This window comes from Cyprinus carpio, chromosome A17 (assembly GCF_018340385.1).
Source record: "Cyprinus carpio isolate SPL01 chromosome A17, ASM1834038v1, whole genome shotgun sequence".
Lineage (NCBI taxonomy): Eukaryota > Metazoa > Chordata > Actinopteri > Cypriniformes > Cyprinidae > Cyprinus > Cyprinus carpio.
This window is the reverse complement of record NC_056588.1, coordinates 17,946,874-17,954,973: the sequence shown is the minus strand read 5'-3', so window position 1 is coordinate 17,954,973 and position 8,100 is coordinate 17,946,874.

Sequence of the window (8,100 nt, the reverse complement as noted above, 5' to 3'; positions counted from 1 at the left end):
GCATGACTGTTGATCCATGTTTAATTGAGAGAAAGAGAGCGAGCCTGTTCTCTGAAGGATATCTGCATATGTTTGTGCATGTTTAGAGCAAAGAGGATGTGCTGCGTCTGTGTTGGCCTGAGATTCTCAGAGTGTGTGGAGATCAGACTTCTGCTGCTCTCAGTGTAAGAAGAGGAGAAATGAAAACACAGAGACCTACTGCTCTCTCAGCAGCCCCACTTGGACTGTTTTATTTCCCTCTTTCTCTTCATTCAGTCTATTTTTCTTTAGAATTATTGAACCCTGTGTACCCTTAACGAAATCAAGTTGAAAGAATGTTCCACTATGCTGGCATTTACCCTACACTTAATCTACACTTAAACAAGGCCTAGACAAGTGCCTGACAAGTGCAAAGTTATCAAAAAACTCTCAAAAAACTATCTAAACACGCAAAAATGCACCAAAAATAAAATAAAGCAAAACTATTCGGCTAAAACAGCAAAAAAAAAAAAAAAACCTTTCGGTTTTATGCAAAATTATTTTGGAGGGCCGAAACCACTAACCAAAACTGTAACGTTTAATTCGCTTTTCCAATATTTTGAAAACACAGCTTTTTGACTGTGTCAGCATCTCTTTCGTGCACTTAGTGTGGACACTTCATCGTGAGCAAAAATTATGCTAGAGTAGCAAAATGTAAAATTTGTTCAGCTAAAATATTGAAAGGCAGTTCATTCCCAAAGAATATGATTACATCTGTTTTAATGTATCACTTGAGAACACAACACACTGAAAAGCATGAGTTCAATTGCCCACTTTTCATCATTAATCACAATTTGTGAGAATTTTTCTCATTTCACAAAACTTGTATGAATGATTAATTCACAAATCTGACCACTGGAAGGGAGGATTATTGTGAATTAAACACATGGACTCTTTTATGGTCATTTAATTTTTTAAATCTTGCAAGCTCCATTTCCCATTCATTGTAACTTTACATTATTCAGATTCCTTCGTTTATGTTTCACAGAAAATAATAAAGGTTTGAAACAACATGAGGGTGAGTAAATGACAGAAATTTCATTTTGGGGTGAACTATGCCTTTAAGACTGACACCCTGGACATGTAAGAAAACAACTCCTATTATAGTAGAATAGCTGTGTAGATGAGTAATAAAAGAGGTAATGTACATCTCAATGAAAAAGCATGTACACACTATAATAATGTTTAACGGCTAACACAAGGGAAACAAAGCAAAATCTAAAGCTATAAGACTGGCCAGTAAATTGCACTCTAATGTATTCTTCAAGCAGCCTTGCCCTCATGCCAACTATTAAAGGAGGTATTTATAGCAAAAAACAACAGGTTAATGCCCAACTGCCAAACATTTGTTTTTCACACACCTTTGTCTATCTTCATGAACTTGCAAAAGCATTACAAAAACTAAACCCATAAAAGACTATCTTTCTTATTGTGTACTACAGGTGTGGGACAGAGAGATAGTAACTTGACCTTCATGTCCATTGAAAACCCAATGAGTCAACATAACAAGAGACTCTCTCTGGGTATTGTAACCCAGGTATGTATTTGGCTGAGATGAGAAGAGTCCTGGGGCTGTTGCGGTCTCTGTGTAGGGTGTCAGTAGAGGCTAATTGGGATGCTGTCTCACTCTAATTAGTCTGAGCTCCGAGCTTCTTCAGCTTGAAAGAATCGGTGAGGGAGCTTGTTAGAGGAGTCTATCTTAACTCACTCTACACTGAACTCCGCTCACATAAGATGCTTTTCACTGTCACAGCACTTTCTTTTAATTTGCTCTCCCTGTCACCACTGGACTTCAGCCAGAGCACTCTCTAACAAAAGCAATATAACAGCAATAGATTTGCACTAAACAGCAATATAATAATCTGACTTCACTAAAAGCAAAAAATGTTTCACTTCAGTTTTAAAACATTTAGGAGCACCATCAAAAATGCTTACCTTTAATATGCCACAATGTAACATGCCCATACGCATGAGAAAACTTTTATCAGTTATGAAATTATCAATTATGACAGACTTCAGCAACATAGTGAGAGTTGTGAGACTCATAACCTTTTTACCTTGTAAATATTAATACACAAAAACAATGTTCAAAAATCTTTCAATAATGCTCAGTGTAGTTGAAGGTCGCAGACAATTTTTCATGCTTGATCGGTGGACTAAAAGCAAGAAAAGCAGTTTAAAAACAAAATCTCTTTCCACTTCAGTTGTCACACAGAAACCACTCAATATGACCATACAACAAAACAATAATTTTTTTCTTTATTAAAATTAATGAAGAATTATACTACTAAATATACTACTACTAACAACAATAATAATCATCATCATCATCAGCTTTAGCCAAAAATCTAATTAAGTCACCCCATGAGTATTTTGATCAAATAAATGCCATCTTGGTGAACAGAAGAGGCTTCTTTCAAAAACATAAAAAAAAAAAGATTTACCGTTCCCAAACTTTTGAATGGTATAGTGCATGTAATAGAAGTAATAAATAATAAACATTTTTTAAATATAAAATCGAGATCAACAATGAAAAATAAAAATCTGAATGCAAAATTGACACAATGAAAGTGGATGGCAACAACAACTATAAATGCATAATTTTATGGTAAAAGAGCAGCTTGGACATTGTGCTAAATATCTCCTTTTGTGTGCGCAAAAGAGAACGCACATTCACATTGGTTTTATAGAAACCACTCAATATAACCAAACAACAACAATAATAATACAATATGAATAAAGAATTATATTACTAAATATAGTACTACTACTAACAACAACAATTATAATCATCATCATCAAAACTTTTACCATAATGGAATTAAATCGCCACCGTTTTTATGTTTGTGCATGTAATTATGAATGTGCGCATGTGTATAGCCATAGGAAACCTTGGACAAAAGCATCTGATGTTTGCTTTCCTCCTTTCCCCTCCTCATACCACAAACAAAAACAACTGGACTTTTGGTCACAATGCAAGAGGAAAGCTGAATATAGAGTTGATTCTGGACAGGAAGTTGTCCAGAAGCTTAGTGCTTCGGGTTACATGATCCCAAAGAACCCTTTGATGAGATGCTCGGTCAGGGAGGGGCAAATCCAAAAGTGGGGCAGTGGAAAGGAAGATGATGTCTTTCAATAACAAACAACGCTATTGTGGGTTCAGTCTTGGAGTTTAAATGCCACAGTCAACGACGTAGTAAAAGAAAGGCAGAAAGCAGGATGCTTCAGGATGAATTATGCAAGCAGAAAAGAGGGATAGATACGAAAGGAGAAGAGAAACTCATTAAGAAACTGTTAGTGCTTTATACTCCCACTTAAAAATCTTAAGGCCTGTAATCAGTGTGTGAAGCGCTACAGTGGGGAGAGGCTCTTCTCAATAGCCTCCTCTGAAAAACTCAGTTTCTTGGGAGATCTCATGGGGAGCCCCAACTGAAGCCCATCCAAGCCAAGGGCCGTCCCAAACCACAGACTAATACGTCAGTTCCTCTTGCATATACAGTACAGGGACAAAAATACTTAAACACATGGTTTACATTGCAGAGACTTGAGGAATCACACAAATATGAACAAAACAATTTAAATCAAAAAGTCAATATTAAAAAAAGTATACAAAATGCACTCTATCATACCGGGTTTAAGACGGTACGAGATGGGCCATATCGCTTTAAAAGAAATTAACACTTTTATTCAACATTAAATTGATCAAAAGCGACAGTAAAAATGGCTAGACTTGGTGATAGTTTCATGTTATGATTCTGAGATCCTGTTTTTAGCTGCATGCGAGTTAAAGGGCTGGAGAAAGACATAGAGCTGATTGGCAGGGGTTAAACTCGTTTCTCGTTTGTGGGTCAAATCTGAAAGGGGAGGGAAAGAGGTCAGGGGATTCTGAGGGCTACACAGAAACAGCCTACAGAAGAAAAAAAAGTGAAAGAACGAGTGAGAGAGAGAGAGAGAGATTGGACTGGAGTTTGAACAGGAATTCCAAGACACCAACTGTTGCTGCAATTAATGGAGCCAGTGAAAGGCTAAACTACAGGATAAAAAAAAAAAGAGAGAGACAAAACCAGTGGAGTTTTCATCATCATTACTCCAGTCTTCAGTGTCACATGATCCTTCAGAAATCATTCTAATATGATGATTTGTTGCTCAAGAAACAATACATTTTAAAATGTATGCTGCTTAATAAGAAATCATGATTTTCTTTCAGGATCTTTGATAAATATAAAGTTCAGAAGAACATTATAAATGCATTTATACATGCTGAATAAAAGTATTAACTAACACGTTCATTTGTGCGTCATTGAAAATAATTGATTTTATGTGGTCAGTCAGTGTGAAAAGACGTTTTGTGGAGATTTTCTTCATGCCACTGACACAGAAACCTAGAAATACCAAGAGTATAATAAAGTCATGCATGTATCCAAAAGAAAAAGAGGGAGGGGAGAGAGAGAGAGTGATAAAGAGAAAGAGGGAGGGTAAAAAACACAAAGCTGACTTCACTTGGAAAAGAAAACCAGCATTGTGCTCCAGCTCTGGACCAATGACGTCCTCTCAGCGCAATCTGTGAAAAATAATTTACTAAAGCAGCTGTGCTGCTGGCAAGAGAGGGGCTGCAGCTAAAAGCCTTCATCTACTCTACATTCTCATCTTTTGTTTAATGTCTGTCACCTCACTCAAACTCTCAAACAATGTCATTACTTCAAGCTGTGAAAACCCTAGAAAAATTAAATTAATTGAAATGATTTAAAGAGCATATATCATGGAAAACATCATTTTTACTATACTAATAGGTGCTTTTAATGTACAGTAGCTCTTCGAATAATGACTTTTGAAATAGTAACATTTATGTGAGCGCCTGGATGGGGATTTTTTCTCTCATTAGGAAGGATTCACTTATTATTGTTTAAAATTTTTTACTTTGAAACCATTTTACTCAAGAAATGTGAAATTCTAAAGTACAAAGACTGAAATAGTATTTTCTTTTAAAACACACTCCAATGTTTTTTATTTAAAGGTGCTGTTTGTAAGTTTTTGACTCTACTAAAGCATAAAAATACCACAATATGTTTGCATATATTGAAGAAACATGCTAAGTTAACATACTTGTTTATCTGAAAAACAATGCTACAGTCAGTTATTCTCCTTTGAAAATGTGCGTTCCCGGCCCTAATGTCGGTCTCTGTTTTGGTTTGTGAAACCTGCCCGCTGTCAGTTTACCCAATTGTATTTCAGCACCCTGGTTGCCAGTTGGCGTAAAACACAGCATATTTCATTTCATTCATCATCAAGTGCACTCGTTCCTGTTGGTGTCGTCAATCTGGCAACCTGCGTGTGCGTCAAGTCTGAGGAGGAGGGGCCGAGTGAAAAAAACCCTCTCCGATATTTTGAATTTGAGCTGCAACACCTAGTACAACCACTCGGTATCAATCCTACATACAGCACCTTTAAAACTACTAAAATATCTTTTTATACAGTGTACTATTTACTTTTACTACAAGAGTCTGCATACATTTTCACTCAAGTCAGCCTGAAATAGAAATTTACATTGTGTGTTTTCTAAATGTATGTTACTGATCTACTGGGAGCAGTTCGTCCATGCATCTTTTGGGCATGCGTGAAAACACGTCCATTTTTTTTTTTTTTTTTGGACCTATTATTTTTTTATGCCATACTTTTCCAATTATTTAGTCTGCAAACCCTGTCCCTTTCTTACAATCACTGCAAGCTCATATTAAGATCTGCCTCCATCCAGTCAACAACTGATTTGGTGAATTGGTTTCAACTGATTCATTAAAAAGAACTAACTCAAAAGAAGGATTCACTCACAAAAAGTTGTTTTGTTAATATCTTACAAAAGTGTAGATTGCAATGTTTATAGCATTAAGGTTGGTTTAGATGCGGTTTAATCCAATACCCAGTAACGCATTCAGGATGTGATCCAACCTTGCCCTCAAAACAGCTGGCTTCCATTACCCATCTTTATCTATTCTGCTCCGAGGCCTGATCCACTTCTCCATTCTGCTCTCAGCCCTCTGTGTTTTGTTTTTTCTTCAAACATGGACATAAACATGTTCCTCCAGAGACAACCAGCAATCTTTTAGCCACTAGAAAAAACAAAGTATATTCCCACATGCACAGAGAGAAGTGCAGGGAGGGGCAGCTGGCTTCTAAAGGGAAGGAGTGGGAAGGAGAAGGACGGGGCTGGTTTCCCTCCACTGAGGCGTCTCTGGAGACCCCACAGGAAGGAGAGGCTCCAGTCTCATTCTGCCGCTTGCAGCCACAGAGAACAGCAGTTCACAGGAAGATCCAATTAAGAAGCAACATGTGAGACTTCAAGAAACTCTTTTCACTAAAAAACAATTAAACTAAATTGGATGGAATAAATCATACGTCAGCAACATGTGTACTTAGGCTGTAACTGCACAGTGGCAAACTTAATATTAAATGAACGAGCTGATGAAGAGAGCTGAACAGAGAAAAGCATTTATCCTGTCTGTAATGTGGTCAGCCTTACTCTTGCAAAAATGTAAATGCTAACCAAAGTTTCATTCATTATCCCACAGTTACTGGTACTATAGTAAAACTGTAGTGACTTGGGACAATTCTGCAAGCTTCTACACTCTTTGAAAGATGATACTCACAAGATCATTTTTGGGAGGGATATCAAAGCATCACAAAGCATAAGCTCTTCTGGAAGTTCTTTCTGACACACTGTGAGTTGATCACAGTGCACCCATGATGTTGAGACTGCCTGGACTTCAGATAGGACTCCAAAAAGAGGTCAGTTTCTCTCTCTCTGACCAAACTTTGCTGCATGCCGCCCAAGGAATGCAAGCTCAAGGCTTCTGCCGTAAAGCTCTGACTGGGCAAAATTGAAAGAGAGGAAGTGAGAGAAGAGAAAGATCCTCTGTGCGTGGGTCATCACAAGGCGTGGGTCATCATCCTCTGTGCGTGGGGACATCACTCTGCTCACCAGGGTGTGACTTTCAACAATGTGGACAAAAGACACTCTGACCAGGGTGTGACTGAGGAGAAGATTAACTGACCAACAAACATAAATTCAACTCACTTTAATCAATATGAACTTTGATCACAATTTATTAAGAAAGATCCTGCATGTTTTTGGAATGCTCCAACTTCTTAAATTTGAAATAACTTTCTTCCATGAACTCAGTGAATGTCAACGAAGAGACATGAGAGAGATATCTATAGAGCCTGACATGTCTACTTTTAAACTAAACAAGTTTTTGGAGGGTGCGTTAACCGACAGTTGCTGTCTGTGATAAAGTAATCCCAACTGTTTTCATTTGATTTCAGTGTTTGCTATGTCAATAAAATCTCACAGTTTCAGTAATCCACTCCACGTTTGCTATGTCAAAAAAACACAACATCATCAATAAACCACACACACATTAAAAATCAAACATCAAATAACTTCCTACAAACTTTGTCAAAACAACCACAACAACATCAACTACTGAAACAAAAACTGACATAACTTGTGTTGGTATGGATGATAATATAGTTATTGTTATAATAATCATTCTATGTGTGAACAGGCCTTTAAACAAATTATGAACTATAAGCATGTGAACACAAAAAAAGTGCAGCCAAAAGGTCAATTTTACACAAACAATAGGTTTTAAAACACAATACAAGTACGTTTTGCATTCTCATCATTGCAGGAGGGTTTGCTATGCAGAGCAGTAGAACTTTTACAAGTAAAAATATTCCCTATATAAGGGTGTTGGTTAAGCTTTCACAACTACATTTGTGTACTTGTTTAAGTGTATGTTTCTGGCCTTAATCATCCAGCCAATTTTGCACACCCACACAAAGGTTAAAATAAACTCAATCTCAGATTATGCAGGGAGGTGAAGACTGCCTTTCACAGAGATGATGTAATATCTTCTACACTGAGCAGTGTTTTGATTCTGTTGAGGGATAATATTTCCTCAGACATTTTTCTAGTGGGTCAAAGGTTTTGATTACGCTATCATCCTGCAGTTCTCACCCAGGACACACTAGATACACAAAACAGTATGAACATCCACCATAATCAACCAACGAAAACTACAACAA